This window comes from Vidua macroura, chromosome W (genome assembly GCF_024509145.1).
Source record: "Vidua macroura isolate BioBank_ID:100142 chromosome W, ASM2450914v1, whole genome shotgun sequence".
In the NCBI taxonomy this organism is placed as follows: Eukaryota; Metazoa; Chordata; class Aves; order Passeriformes; family Viduidae; genus Vidua; species Vidua macroura.
In genome coordinates, this window is record NC_071610.1 from 5477368 (window position 1) to 5492650 (window position 15283).

Sequence of the window (15283 nt, forward strand, 5' to 3'; positions counted from 1 at the left end):
GGCTCATAAGGGGAACTCTAGATGATAATTTTCCAACTGAGGATCCAGGGTGGGATCCTAGTGTACCTGGGCATATGCGGAGGCTGAAGAAATATCAAGAGTGGGTCCAGATAGGGGTTCAGAATGCTGTGCCTAAGACTATGAATTGGTCTAAATTGTATGAGATAAGGCAGGAGAAGAAAGACTCCCCTACTGCGGTTTTGGAAAGGCTTAAGTTAGCGGTGACAAAATGCACAGATCTCCAAATAGATACACCACAAGCGAAGATTCAGCTCGCTCTCATTTTCCTGGGGCAGTCGCAGGATGATATTAGGAGGAAATTGCAAAAATTAGAAGGGAAGGAATTAAGAAATCTGGATAAATTGTTCAAAGTAGCCTGGAAGGTATACAATAACAGGGAAAAAGAAGCCAGTAAAAGACAACAGCAAAATCTCCTGCCAGTAATACAAGGGAAAGGAAACCCAGGTGTCAGAGGGAGGGGCAGGGGTGGCTGCAGACTGGGGGGGTGTGGTGGACTTGGGAGGGGACACGGGGGAACAGTTGTGCCAAGATTGGGATTTAACCAATGTGCTTATTGCGAACAAGAAGGTCACTGGAAGAATGAGTGCCCAAACCGGTCTTACCAGGGCAACCAGCCAAGCCAGGATCAGGATATTTCAAAATTAATGGTGCTGGGAGAGTACAGTAGCTGACTAGAAACGGAATTTACGAAGGAACCTTTAGTGACCATACGGCTGGGCGATAAAGCAGTAAAATTCCTGGTGGATACAGGGGCCACATATTCTGTACTAAATGATTTGCAAGGGCAAATTGGGGACAAACAAATAACAATAGTTGGGGCCACAGGGAAGGAGGAGAATCGGCCATTCCTACAACCCCTAGATTTGTGTTTTGGGAATAAAGTCTTAACGCATTAATTCTTATATGTGCCTGAGTGTCCAATTCCTCTTTTAGGGAGAGATTTATTGGCAAAACTTGATGCGGTAATAACTGCCGCGTCTCGTCCCAACTTCGCAAGAGCAGGTCTCTTGCTAGCCCTGGCTAGCTCTTTTTGGGGCAATAGGGCAGCGAGAGGCACTCCCTGCTGAACTCAGCAGGGCTTTAGAGAGTGCCTTCGTGGGTCCGAGGACACTGCTGATCCCACCGGCAAGGAAGGAGGCGACACTCTTCTGGGGATAGGTCCAAGATTTATTGTGACTCCGAGGAGAGCCCCAGAGCCCAACAGCACTCAAAAAGGTCCCAGAAGAGCGTAAGCTCTGGGCTTCGAGCAGGCCCTGATATAGGGTGGGCCGGGAAACCCGATCAGCCAATGGGAGAAGACATGGGAGTGGCCCTCCGAGGGAAGGACAACCGGGGTATCCACTTAGGAAGGAGGAGGGGAGGGACCCCAGGCCATTGTCCAGTCACCCAGAGACCCCGGCAGAAGCTTCCAGACAAAGGGGAAAGATGGACAAGTCACTTGGGAGGGGTCAGGGGCATGAGTCAGGGTTTTTGGGATTGATGGACACACAGGTCCTGATGGGAAAACCTGGGATGAACCAAAAAGGCACAAGGGGGGTACAGAGGGATAAACCATTTTGAACATACATACAGTGGAACCTAAAAACACAACTCCACATCTCCCTTTTGTTTTTTTTAAAAAGAAAAGAAGGAAATGGATTAAATGGGGCTTTCTGAGTCCATCTGATCTGTGAACCAGGGATCTTGATTCAGAGGCTCTTCTTCTGGAGCAGGATGTTCATCTTCATTGATGGAGAGATGGACTTGATTAACTGAGATGGTGGGGTTCAGAGCCTTCAGAATAAGTCCCTTTAAAATACTAACAAATCAATTAATTAAGTAGGGGAGGTCTAAATCAAAAGGAAACAGAGAGCTGAGGGAGCTGGACAGTGAGGATGAATCTGAAAGGGATGGTTTCCGCCGCCTTCTCAGGGCTGCATTCTCCACCTGAGGACTGACAATGATTGGTTGTGCCTTGGGGATTTGTGGTCACACGAATTTGGATGGGACCCATCTCAGGCCTGAGGGTGTAGACACGCAAGCATACCCACAACCCCAGGTTACTAAGTCATAGGCTCCCTCCTGCTGCCACGTTTCTGGGTTTTTTTATCATGACAGGAGGTTTCTCCTTGAATTTCGCTTCCGGGTAGGTGTGAAAATGCTGGATGATTGGTGGGTTTAGATTTTCAAAGGAACAGTTCAGGAAATTGATTGTGAAAAGTGCCCTAGCAAGCGGGACCTGGGGGGACTTCACCTTCATCACTGGTTGCTGTTGTTTGAGAACTCTTTTTAAGCTCTGGTGGGTCCGCTCCACCACGGCTTGACCTGATGGGGAATAGGGGATACCGGTCTTATGTTCTATTCCCCATTGTTGCAGGAAGCTCTCGAGTTCCTTGGAGGTATATGCGGGGGCATTGTTTGTTTTGATCCCTTTAGGGACGCCCAGTGTGGAGAAAGCCTGTACCAGGTGTTTCTCGGCATCAGCAGCTCTCTCCCCCGCGTGGGCAGAAGCAAAGACAGCTCCAGAGAAAGTATCCACAGAGACATGGATGAACTTAAATCTGCCAAAAGAATGGATGTGTGTTACATCCATTTGCCACACCTCACAGCTTCTCAGCCCTCTAGGGTTGGCCCCTGTGCTCACTGCTGGTATTGGGAGTGACTTACAGGAAGGACATGTGGCTACAATGGCCCGGGCCTGGTCACGGGTGAGCTGGAATTGTCTCACCAGGCCGGGTGCATTCTGATGGTAGAGCTGGTGACTGATTTTTGCCTGTTGGAATTTGTCTGGGAGCAGAGCCATCTGCACGGGGGTGGCTGCAAGGGAATCAGCATGCCGATTACCCTCTGCCAGAAACCCTGGCAGGTCGGTATGTGACCTGATGTGCATTACATAGAAAGGTTGCTCTCTGTGGGAGACTAATTTTATTAACTTTGAGACCAAGTTGTGCAAGGCAATGTTGGAAACCCCCTGCAAAACCGCATCTTGAGCTCTAGACACTACACCTGCTACATAGGCCGAATCAGTGACCAGATTAAAAGGTTCAGAGAACCTCTCAAAAGCTCTAACGACTGCAGCCAACTCAGCTATCTGAGGCCTTCCACCTCACCAACATCTGACTCCCACTGCTGAGTCTGAGGATTCTTCCAAGTCACTACAGACTTGTGGGACCCTCCGGATGAGTCAGTAAAAACAGTCAGAGCCTTTAAGGGTTTTTTGCTTTGAATAATTTTGGTTGACAATGTGAATTGAACATCCAGATTAAAAATTTTGTGGGCCGGTCTCAAAACAGAAAGTTGACCGGTGTAGCTATCTAGAGCTAATTGCAGAGCCTGATTTTCTTATAATAAATGTTCCAACATGGCCTTGGTAAATTGGCTCGATTCTAATTTCAAAGGAATGTGAATGCACTCAAAGTCACATCCGGCCAGCTCCCTGATCCTGGCTCTGGCCTTACGGATCAATTCTGCTACCAGCTCCTGTGGCCGTGTCATTCTTTTGGACCTTTGATGACTTATGAAGACCCACTCTATAATCAGGAGAGGATCCAGTCCCAGTCCTTCTTTTCCCTGCGAGTGTCTTTCCACTGAAAGATGACTCCATGGAGGTGTGGCAGTCTGCCCAGCACTATAAATTTAAAGGGCAGGTTTGGATCGTATCTATGAGCCTGCCAGGCAGACATTGTCTCCTGGACTTTCTCCAGCGCAGCCCTAGCCTCTGGGGTAAGAACCCTAGGAGAACTAGGCTCCTCTCCCCCTTTCAATAAATTGAAGAGGGGGGCTGTGGTGACACGCAGCTACGCAAAGGGCAAAAGGCTTTGTGAATCTGAAGTTAGAAAGTTTCATTTCTGTATTCTCCTGAGCATTCACCCCTCCCCTGAGTTGTTCCCATTGGATTTGACCTGTAATGTATTCAGGCTGGACACTGTCTCTATTGGTTTTACCTTATCACCTATACCTCCTATAAAAACTGAAACCAGACCCACGCCTGGGGTCACTTGTCCCTGTGGCATTCGAGCAATAAAACTTTCTTCGAACTGCACACAGGTGTCCTCTCTTGGTTTCTTTGTCTCGGTCCTAGTAGCGCTCTCAGAGCAGAGCTGCCCGTGTCGCAGCAAACCAACTGCTACCTGGAATCTCAGCAGAGACCCAGGGGCAACGGCGTGTGTTGCTCAACACCGGCCACCCACGGCGGCCGCTGGCCGGCGCCTGGGGGACAGGGCTGTGTGGAAACAAAAGGCAACAGGGGGCTAGGTCTTCGTTTGTAATACCCAGCCAGGGCCTTACCCAGTTTAAAGAGCCACACAGCTGCTGGACATCTGCTAAAGTCTCAATGTTATTTTTAATTGCCAATTTTTGTGGAACAATGGTCCACTTACTAATTTCCAATCCCAGGTACCTCCAAGGCGGCATCCTCTGAACTTTGTCCTTGCGAAGCTCGAACCCTGCAACAACCAATGCATTAGTTGTCATGTCAAGCACGTGTGTAAATAGATCGTCATTGGGGGCACAAACTAAAATATCATCCATATAGTGGTGGATAATCACGCTATCATTGGCTGCACGGACCAGGGCCAGAAATGAGGAGACATACCACTGGCAGATAGTCAGGCTGTTTTTCATGCCCTGAGGAAGGACTTTCCAATGGTATCTCTTCATTGGGGCTTCTCGATTGATGGAGGGAACCGAGAAGGCAAAATGTGGCGCGTCTTCAGGGTGCAGAGGAATTTGGAAAAAATAATTTTTTATATCAATAACTGCCAGATTCCAATCTTGGGGTAACATTGTAGGGGATGGCATCCCTGGCTGGAGCGGACCCATATCTTCAATTACTTTGTTAATTTCTCGTCCTTACCAGGTTTTTTGAGGACAAAGATGGGGGAATTCCAGGGAGATGTTGTTTCCTGGATGTTCCCTTTGGCTAATTGCTCTGCCACGAGCTTCTGGAGCGCTTTTAATTTTTGTTTGTTGAGCGGTCAGTGCTCTACCCAGATTGGAGTATCAGTTAGCCAATTTAATTTTTGGGTAGGACGCCCCTCAGCGACCGCTGCCCGAAAAACCTGGGGGGTCGGGATGTCAATTGTGACTCCCCACTGTGCCATCAGGTCTCTCCCCCACAGGGGTTCCGTATAATCTAAGACAAATGGATGTAAGTGTGCCGATTGCCCATTTGGCCCCTCAAATTTCACAATGTTCTTTGATTGCCTAGCCAATTGCACACCCCCTACACCTTGAATGCGGCCGTCCACATCCTGCAACTCCCAATGAGATGGCCAATTCCGTGAAGGAATGACTGTCACATCTGCCCCTGTGTCTAGGAGTCCATTCATGTGTTTGCACTCACCCCCTTTCCACAAATAACAGTAAATTTTTGGGCGATCTTTTCCAAATACCTGGGCTTGACATATCTTGTGAATCTTCTTTGGTGACAGCTTCCATAGATGTTCTGGATGTACTGGAGGACCAGTCACTGGGATAGCCTGTGCAATGATTTGCCCTTTGGGAATGAACACTGGGGGGTGAGTGCAGTGCAGCCACACTACCAAATGTTTTGGGTCTGTGGTGGTTAAACAAGGAGCAATGGTTATGTCGACTGGCATGTGTTTAGTGTCCCCAAGAACGATGTACCTACTGTGAATATTTCGCCAGGTTCCGGGGTTCTCGGTGTCGACTGTGATGAACTGCCAATCTGTGTCTTTGAGGTGCAGAGGCTCAGTTAATGCCAGCCTAAAAGGGGAAAAATTGGAACAGGTGTTAAGAATAGATTTTGGATGGTCGGCATCCCGACCCAACCAAAACCTGGAAATAAAAGGCACATCATCCCCCGGGTTATTAGTCTCATTTGGTAAAGTCATGTCGGGTGAATAATTATCTGTGTCCTCAGGTGGGTGCTGCAAGTCTCTGCCCTCTGCCTCCAGTGATGGTACTTGTCCCACCTCATTTGTGTCTGCATGCAGCGGGGGACTGCGCTGGTGATCTAGCTTTTTGGATTTCCCTGCTGGTGGGAAATCCCTTGCCCCTGTTGTTGATTTTTAAATTGTAAAAATTTGTCCTTCATTGGGCAGTGTTGTGCCCAATGTCCCTTCTGATGGCACAGATGACACGGTGTTCCTTGTCTCGGTCCCTTTGGGGGTGGTCCCGGAAAGCGGCGCGGTGAGGCAGGTGTCGGTGTTGGTGGTGCAGCAGCTTCGACGATGGAAACCCTCTTAGGTGCCGCTCGAAACTCTCTAGAGTCCTTTGCAGGGATGGAGAGCTTCCGCGTGCAAACGTCTAGTATGTTTTGTAGGGTGGGGTCCGGATCGAGGGGGAGGCTGAGGATGGCATTTCGGCAGGCTTCATTTGTGTTTTGTCGCGCGATCTCGGTAATAAATCCTCGCCGGAGCCCCTCGTCCGGCACTTGTGAATCTACTGCCCAATGCAGCCGATCTACAAAGCTCACAAAAGACTCTAAAGGTTCCTGCTTAATAGACAAATAGTTAATAATTGGACCACTGGGTTTTAGTTTAAAAAATGTTTTCTCCGCCGCGTTTGCACTTTGGAGCAAAGCCTCCCTCGGTATCTTTTCTGCCTGCTTTTGACCTGAATCCCAGTCCCCTGCGCCGCACAAGTGGCTTACAGATATCATTGCCCCATCTGAATCATGTGAGGTATCCTGATTAACCAAAAGGTCAGGCAACCTGTCCCTTATGTCCCTTATCCATGCGGACTCCCACATCAAAAACTCTGCCTGAGTTATTAAGCATGAAAAGAAAGTTCGCATATCTGCCGGCACATACTCTGTCGAAGACAGCATTGCTTTCAAGAGGCCGCGGAAGTATTCACTCTTCCGGCCAAGTGTAGGTAACTGGAGCGGCAGTGAAGGTAGGCAGGGAATGAGGCAGGTCGCGGCTTCCCGCCCCCCCCCCCCCCCCCAGAGCCTGGACCGTGGGAACCGGGAGAGAGGTTGCGGGGATCGGGGGAGGGGGTGGAGGGAGCTGAGTCAGGACCGGGGGGAGCGGCTGGTGACAAACTCCCCCAAGGGGTGGAGTCGAAGGGCAAGGACATGCATGATTCATTAGGGGAGGAGGGACTGGGGGGAGGGTTTGGAGATTGGAAGGGGTTTCGGGAAGAAACACAAAAAGGATTCTGGGAAGAGGGAGCCCGCATGTTGGGAGAAGCCACGTTGCGGGGGGGTGGGGAGAGAGGTGGGGCTTAGGGAGGAAGCGAGAAGGGAATTGTGGGAAGGAGAAGGACGAGCAACAGGAAAGACCATGTGGCTGCCGCTATCTTGTGCCACATAGTGAGGAGAGCACATGGCCGGAGCCACCACGTGGTGGCCGCCATTTTGTGCCTACGAGGGGAAGGAATTTTTCGGAGAAACAGGGTCAGGAAAATTAAAACTAACATCGGCTGGGGCTGAACAGAGTGGGGAAATAGGAATAGGGGAAGGATTCAGAGCAGTGTGGCCTGCACTGTTCTGACAGGGGTCCCGGGAATTTTTAAAGGAGCCAGAAGAATCTTGCAGGCTTAGCCAGAATGCTCGTCTAAGAATTCCCGGTTTTGGGGTAGAGGAAGAGGAAAGAGTGTGATAAGTTAGAAAAGACTCTTTGTTCATCAAGACAAAAAGGGGAAGCCTTGTGTAGATAACAGAAAACCGAAGGGGAAGCCTTGTGTAAATAACAGGAATCCAAAGGGGAAACCTTGTGTAGATAACAGGACTTGAGCTTAGGTGCATATAACATATAACCTTATATGGAAAAGACCATTATAAGGCTGTGGACTTTCACAGAGGAAGAAGAGAGGAGCCTTCGTCAAACGACCACCAGAGAGTAAAAAAAGACCCCCTAGCAACAGAAGGTGCAAGCGCAGAGTACACCCAGAGATACTGTGGACACGGAAGGAAGAGAGTATAAAAAGACTGAGGGAAGGGGGAAACAGTGTGAGCCGTTTGCGGAGCGGGGACTCCCCGGCTGCACCCAGCGCTGTTTGCTTGCCATCGCTTGCTGTAATCAATAAATTTCTGATTGACTCTCGAAAGGCTGAACAAATTATTCACCTCAATTTATAACAAGAGGAGTAGGATTTGTAGAACTGGGGTCAGGGTTGGGGATTGATCTATCTAGCGATGGCTGTGGCGGTGCTTCATAGTTATTTTTAATAATATCATGAATTTGGAGGGCCAAATAGGTAAATTTTGAGAGGGAGGGGTCTCCCTGTTTCAAAATTTCCCTGCCGACCGGATCCCAAAAAGGGGTTTGAAACAATTTGGAAGCCAAAATACCTGGGAAACACTGCAACAGCCACTGAGCAAACCTTTTAACATCCCTTTTTAAAAACCTTTTATTTTCCTCAACAAGGATTCCTAGAACTTGGTTATAAAGCCTCCTCTGCGGTACTGTCAGCTTAGCACCCATGCTGAAAGATGTTAAAGTGTACTGCAGAAAAACCATCCGCCGAGAAAACGAAGAAAAAAAAAAATCAAAGCCTGTTGCTACCGGTTTAAACAAACTGCCTCTCAAACCCCCCAGCACCCCGGGAAAAGGAGTTTTGGGAATCTTTCCCCCACGGAAAAAAAAATCCAGCAAAAGGGAAACCTCTCCCTACCCTTAGGGAAGAGGAAACCCACCCAAAAGAGACAGAAAAAAAAAAACCCTCAGAACAACTTACCCCGTAAGCTGACCAGGGAAAGGCAGAACAGGAAAAAAAACCTCAGGCGGTGGAATGCCGATGGAAGTTCCGATTCCTACGGTGCCTTTAGGAATTGCCGGAACTTTCCCCCGGGAGCGCTGCTCCTAAAACGGAGCCTACTCCCACCGGTGGTAGTTTGACGGCCAGTGAACATTAAGTCCAGGGTCCCCAAGGACCTCAGGATTCTTCTGTCTGTGGGGTCAGAGCGTTTCTGGCCACACGTTGGGCGCAAAACTGCCGCGTCTCGTCCCAACTTCGCAAGAGCAGATCTCTTGCTAGCCCCGGCTAGCTCTTTTCGGGGCGATAGGGCAGCAAGAGGCACTCTCCTGCTGAACCCAGCAGGGCTTTAGATAGAGTGCCTTCGGGGGTCCGAGGACACTGCTGATCCCACCGGCAAGGAAGGAGGCGACACTCTTCTGGGGATAGGTCCAAGATTTATTGTGACTCCGAGGAGAGCCCCAGAGCCCAACAGCACTCAAAAAGGTCCCAGAAGAGCGTAAGCTCTGGGCTTCGAGCAGGCCCTGATATAGGGTGGGCCGGGAAACCCGATCAGCCAATGGGAGAAGACATGGGAGTGGCCCTCCGAGGGAAGGACAACCGGGGTATCCACTTAGGAAGGAGGAGGGGAGGGACCCCAGGCCATTGTCCAGTCACCCAGAGACCCCGGCAGAAGCTTCCAGACAAAGGGGAAAGATGGACAAGTCACCTGGGAGGGGTCAGGGGCATGAGTCAGGGTTTTTGGGATTGATGGACACACAGGTCCTGATGGGAAAACCTGGGATGAACCAAAAAGGCACAAGGGGGGTACAGAGGGATAAACCATTTTGAACATACATACAGTGGAACCTAAAAACACAACTCCACAAATAACCTTTGAGAACGGGGAGCTTTTAATGAAAATACCTGAATCAAAGATAGGACAAATTTTAATGATTAAAGAAAAACTGGTTCCCTCTATTCCTAGGGAAGTAGAAGATGCAGTAATTCCTTCAGTATGGGAAACAGATATACCTGGAAAATCTAAACTAGCACAACCAATACATGTAGAATTAAAGGCAGGGGCAAAAGCAGTACAGGTCAAACAGTATCCTATAAAACCAGAAGCACAACAGGGAATAGTAAAAATTATTGATAAATTCTTGAATTACCAAATTTTAGAAGAATGTGAATCAGACTATAATACACCTATATTTCCAGTGAGGAAACCCAATGTTGAGTATAGACTAGTGCAGGATTTGAGAGCAATAAATGAAATAACTAAGGACATTTATCCAGTGGTTGCCAATCCCTACACATTATTGACATCTGTGAAAGAGATATATAAATGGTTTACAGTAATTGATCTAAAAGATGACTTTTTCTGCATACCCCTGGACAAAGAAAGTAGGAAACTGTTTGCCTTTGAGTGGGAAAATCCAAGGAATGGAAGAAAAACCCAGCTCACCTCGGCACGACTCCCACAAGGATACAAGAACAGTCCAACCCTATTTGGAAACCAACTGGCGAATGAGCTGGAGATTTGGACTGTGAATAGGCAAGTACCGAGAGAATAATACCTGCTGCTACAGTATGTTGATGATATCCTGATAGCCACAGAGGATAAAGCAACCTGCATAAAGGTAACAATCGAGATTTTAAATTCACTGGGAATGGGAGGATATAAGGTGTCTAAAGGAAAAGCACAAATTGCCTGACAGACTGCGATTTACCTTGGATGTGAAATCTCACAAGGGCAGTGAAAACTGGGTACTAACTGTATTCAAGCTATTTGTGCCGTTCCAGAGCTCCAGAATTTACACGAGCTGCGAGTCTTCCTTGGGATGACAGGGTGGTGCCGCCTGTGGATCATGGACTATGGACTAATTGCAAAACCCCTGTATGAGGCCCAGAAGATGCAGCCATTTACCTGGGGCAAACCACAGAAGGAGGCTTTCCTCAAACTAAAAGAGGCCTTGACAACTGCTCCCGCATTGGGGCTACCTGATTTGTCCAAAGATTTTCAGCTGTTTGTACATGAAAGGCTGCACCTGGCATTGGGAGTCCTGACCCAACATTTGGGAAGCTGGAAAAGGCCGGTGGGCTACTTTTCCAAACAACTTGACAATGTCAGTGCCAGATGGCCTTCATATCTGCGGGCAGTCGCAGCCACTGTGATACTGATGCAACAAGCCAGGAAGCTCACTATGTGAAGACATAGATGTCTATGTACTGCACATGGTAACCACTGTGTTAGAGCAGAAGGGGGCCATTGGCTATCCCCAAGTCGAATGATGAAATTCCAGGTAATCCTAACAGAGCAAGGTGATGTAGCATTAAAAACAACTAACCTTTTGAATCCAGCTTTGTTTCTTGGTACAACATCTGAAGAAGGCCCATTGGAACACGATTGCATGGAAGTAATAGAACACACCTGTTTGGCTAGAGCAGATCTGAAAGATGTCCCACTAGAACAGCCAGACTGGGAGTTGTTCACAGATGGAAGCAGTTTCATGGAGAACGGAATCAGATATGCTGGATATGCGGTAACAACAATCAGTACAGTGGTAGAGGCAAAAGCATTGCCACCAAAAACATCCACCCAGAAGGCAGAACTGGTTGCTTTAACCAGAGCACTAGAATTATGTGAAGGGAAAAAGGTGAACACATGGACTGATTCAAAATATGCTTTTGGAGTGGGGCATGTGCACGGGGCCCTATGGAAAGAAGGGGCCTGCTTTCGTCTCAAGGGATGCACATTAAACATCAAGATGCAGTTCTGCAGCTGATAGGAGCAGTACAAAAACCTGAACAAGTGGCAATTATGCACTGTAAAGCACATCAATCAGGAAGCTCCAAAATTTGTGAGGGAAATCAAAAGGCAGACTGGACAGCCCGACAGGCTACTCGAAAGGTACAAGCAGCAATGGCATTAGTACCTTTAAAACTTAATGTATCTCAATTCAATTTACCTCCACAGCCGAAAAATTCAGCAGAAGATGAGAGATTGGGACATTCACTGAATGCACGGAAGAATCCAGAAGGGTGGTATGTAACTGCACATGGACAGATAGTAGTACCCCCCTTGGTAATGAGAGAGGTTCTACAAATTAAGCATAACGAATGTCATTGGGATGCAAAGGCATTGGTAAAGTTTCTAAAACGCAATTTGGTCTCAGTGCGAATGTTAACAATGGCAAAATCAATAATGTCAAAATGTGAGATCTGCTTGAAAAAAAACACAGTGGCTAGACGACAGGCACAACTAGGAAGGGTTCGGGTAGGAAAAGAACCAGGAGATTATTGGCAGGTAGATTTTGTAGAATTACCAAGAACTCGAGGATACAAATATCTGTTAGTAGGGGTTGATACATTTTCTGGATGGCCAGAAGCCCTTCCCTGTCTCACAAACCAAGCAAAAGAAACAGTTAAGTGGTTACTACAAGAAATCATTCCCAGATTCGGGGTGCCTCTAGGGATATCATCAGATAGGGGACCCCATTTCATAGCCACAGTGGTAAAAGAAGTAGGTAGGTTGCTGGGAATAACTTGGGACCTCCACACACCATGGAGACCCCAGTCAAGTGGACAGGTAGAGAGGATGAATCAGACACTAAAAAGGAAAATCAGTAGAATATGCCAAGAAGCCAAACTGCAGTGGCCACAGGCTTTACCAATAGCAATGCTGAGAATTTGGATAAAGTCTAGGAGTGGGATGTCAGTCAGTCCTTATGAGATATTGTATGGGAAAGCATACGAATCTCCTGGACCCAATCCAGATGTACATGTCACGGGAAAACAGGAAGTATATAACTATGTTCTGTCTCTCAGGAAAACTTTAGCCCTCGTGTGGAATAGGCCGCTGACTCTCAAGAATCCAGTTCATGACATACATCCAGGAGACGAGGTGTACATTAAGAATTGGAATGAAGAACCATTGAAAGAGAGGTGGACTGGACCCCATCAGGTACAGTTGACCACCTTTGCAGCAGTCAAAGTAGCTGGAGTGGACCCCTGGATACATTACACTCTAGTAAAGAAAGCCCATCCCGGACTGCGGATCATGTAAACTGTGGGACCAACAAAGCTGCAGATAAGATGTGTTTAATTGTTTCAAGAATGTTACCAGTAATTGTACCAATGCTCATTTCATGGTCTTTGGGATGTGGAATGCAAAAAGATCAATTAACCACTCTTCATGCTAGAATGAAACACAGGTGATAAAGGTTTCCAATGCAATTCGGGCTGAGAATGTAATGATTGCATTAGTCAAAGACTTTGCCAAAATGCAAAACACCAACAGAATAACTGCCTGTCTGCCAATACCGAAGGCAGCGGGAGACCAAATAAATTGGGGAATCATAACATCAAAATTGCCTGAAATACAAAAGAACAAAACAATTGCATGTAAACAGGTACCAGAATCGAGGCAAGTAATCAAGGAAACATGGAAAGAAATAGGAAAATTGATGGAACCTATGACCCAACAAGACTGTATTCTAAATAATGGCATGATAGGATTCCCTATAGGATGGTCAGGAGGCATCGCGAAATGGCAATGCTACTTACCACATTATAAAAAGATTACAGAAAATGTTACAGAAACCACTCTGGGGTGGAAGTGTGATGCAAAAGATCAGAAAGGTCAAATAGAGCCTTGGGACAGTGCATGGTCTCTGAGTATACTTCAAAAATTCCAATACATGGCAACCACCCCTTGGTGCATTAAGTGGGAAGGCTCCAAGAATGAAACAGATCCAGCAGTAATGAACACTGCCACTAGTAGTAGAATAAAGGCAGACAAAGTAAGTTGGTGGGCATGTAATAAAACTTATGATTGCACTTCTGATGATACAGAGCTAAAACAAATGCCACAGCTGGTAGTAGCCTTACAAATTGGTTGTGCCTGCAGAGGAATCAAGCACAAACAAGGTAAAGTGAATTACAAAATAATTGTAGGATGTACCAAGAGTACAATCTGAAGTCCGGGACAATTTGTATGGGCAACAAGTGATGGTACCTGGACCACACATCTACCTGTAGATGGGAAAGTAAAAGAAATTACTTTAGGCCTCCCTACTTTATGTCCAATTTGGAAAAAGTCCCCATTTAAGGGAAAACACGAACTTCTGTAGATAAGAACAAGACGAGAAGTTCCAGATAATGAAAATCAAGATGACACTTGGCAAGAACCCTCTAGTAGAGTGAAATTTGGGTGGGCCCAAGAGTCTTTGCTTGGTCCTATAGCAAACTATCAGACTAGAGAAATGTTGTACAAACTTACAGGTCAGGTAGATAGACTTGCAAGAGTCACTAGGGAAGGATTTAAAGAACTAAACGTACAATTACAAGCCACCACAAAAATGACTTTACAAAATCGATTGGCCTTAGATTTGTTACTTCTGAAAGAGCATGGAGTGTGTGGATTTTTAAAGGGACAGATTGATCATTGCTGCATCCACATCCCAAATGTAACTGCAGATGTAGAATATGACATCAATCAGTTAAAACAAATAGATCATGAAGCATGAGAAGAGCAAAAAGATTTGACTACGAGCTGGTTAGACAAAGGCTTCAAAAGGTTAAGGTGGAATGTGAGTTCATGGATTAAGTCTATCATCGAGAGTGTGATTATCCTATTAATTGTGTTCTTAGTAATTTGGTTAGTCTACAGTGTCCTAAAAGGAGAAATACAGAAGAGGACGTCCTGGAACCGAAAAATAATAAAGGCACTGACACGGGATCCACACCCACCATCTTCTGGTCCTCTGTGGCATTTCCTCCAGTTTGTGACAGCATCCATGACAACATTTACATCAATCCTGGATTTGAGGAACATCACGTGTAAACTCAGAAACTAAAAGACTGTATCAAGTGAAAGTATTTGCACTTATAGTGAAGTGAAAATACTTTAAAAGGGGGGAAAATGATAGTAAAAGGGTTTTAAAATCATGGGGATTTGGGGAGTTAGAAGGAAAGTTAGGCTTAGTAGGCCCTGGGAAAATACCCTGGGAAAGTATAGGCCTTCTACTTGCTAGAGCTGCACCTGTGTAACTAGTATATGATAAATGATATAATTGTTAGATGCAATGATTGTTTAGTAATTAAATATAATTACTGTTTAATCGTAAGAATAATCATAAAAAACTGTGGTCAGGGGCTTGAGAGATCATGAGAAATTCATGCTTGAATAAGATCAATGTATACAATGGAACAATATAAGTTTACTAATTAATATGTAAGTTATATAATGATAGAATATAAAATATGTTCAGCTCGAAAGCCATGTCGGAGTCAGGTTTGGGTCTGTACCCCTGATTCCCAGAGCTCTTCAATAAAAGCACCTGCATATAATCACATTCCGTGATTATGTGTGTTTCTGAACGCTAACAGTAGGACAGTCGGGACGGGTGGAGTCGAGAGATCTCTGAAGTTAGGTCTTGGAACATGCAGTTTATTATAAAGGGCATGGGTGCAGGGGCCCTGCTTAGACCTGCTAGCCGCAGCTCAAAGCAGGCCCGAAAGAGCAAGAGAGAGAGAGAGGCAAGAGCAAGACAGGGCAAGAGAGCAAGAGAGGGCAAAAGCAAGAGCAAGTAAGAGTAAGAGTAAGAGAGGGAAGTTCCCGTTACAATACAATAAA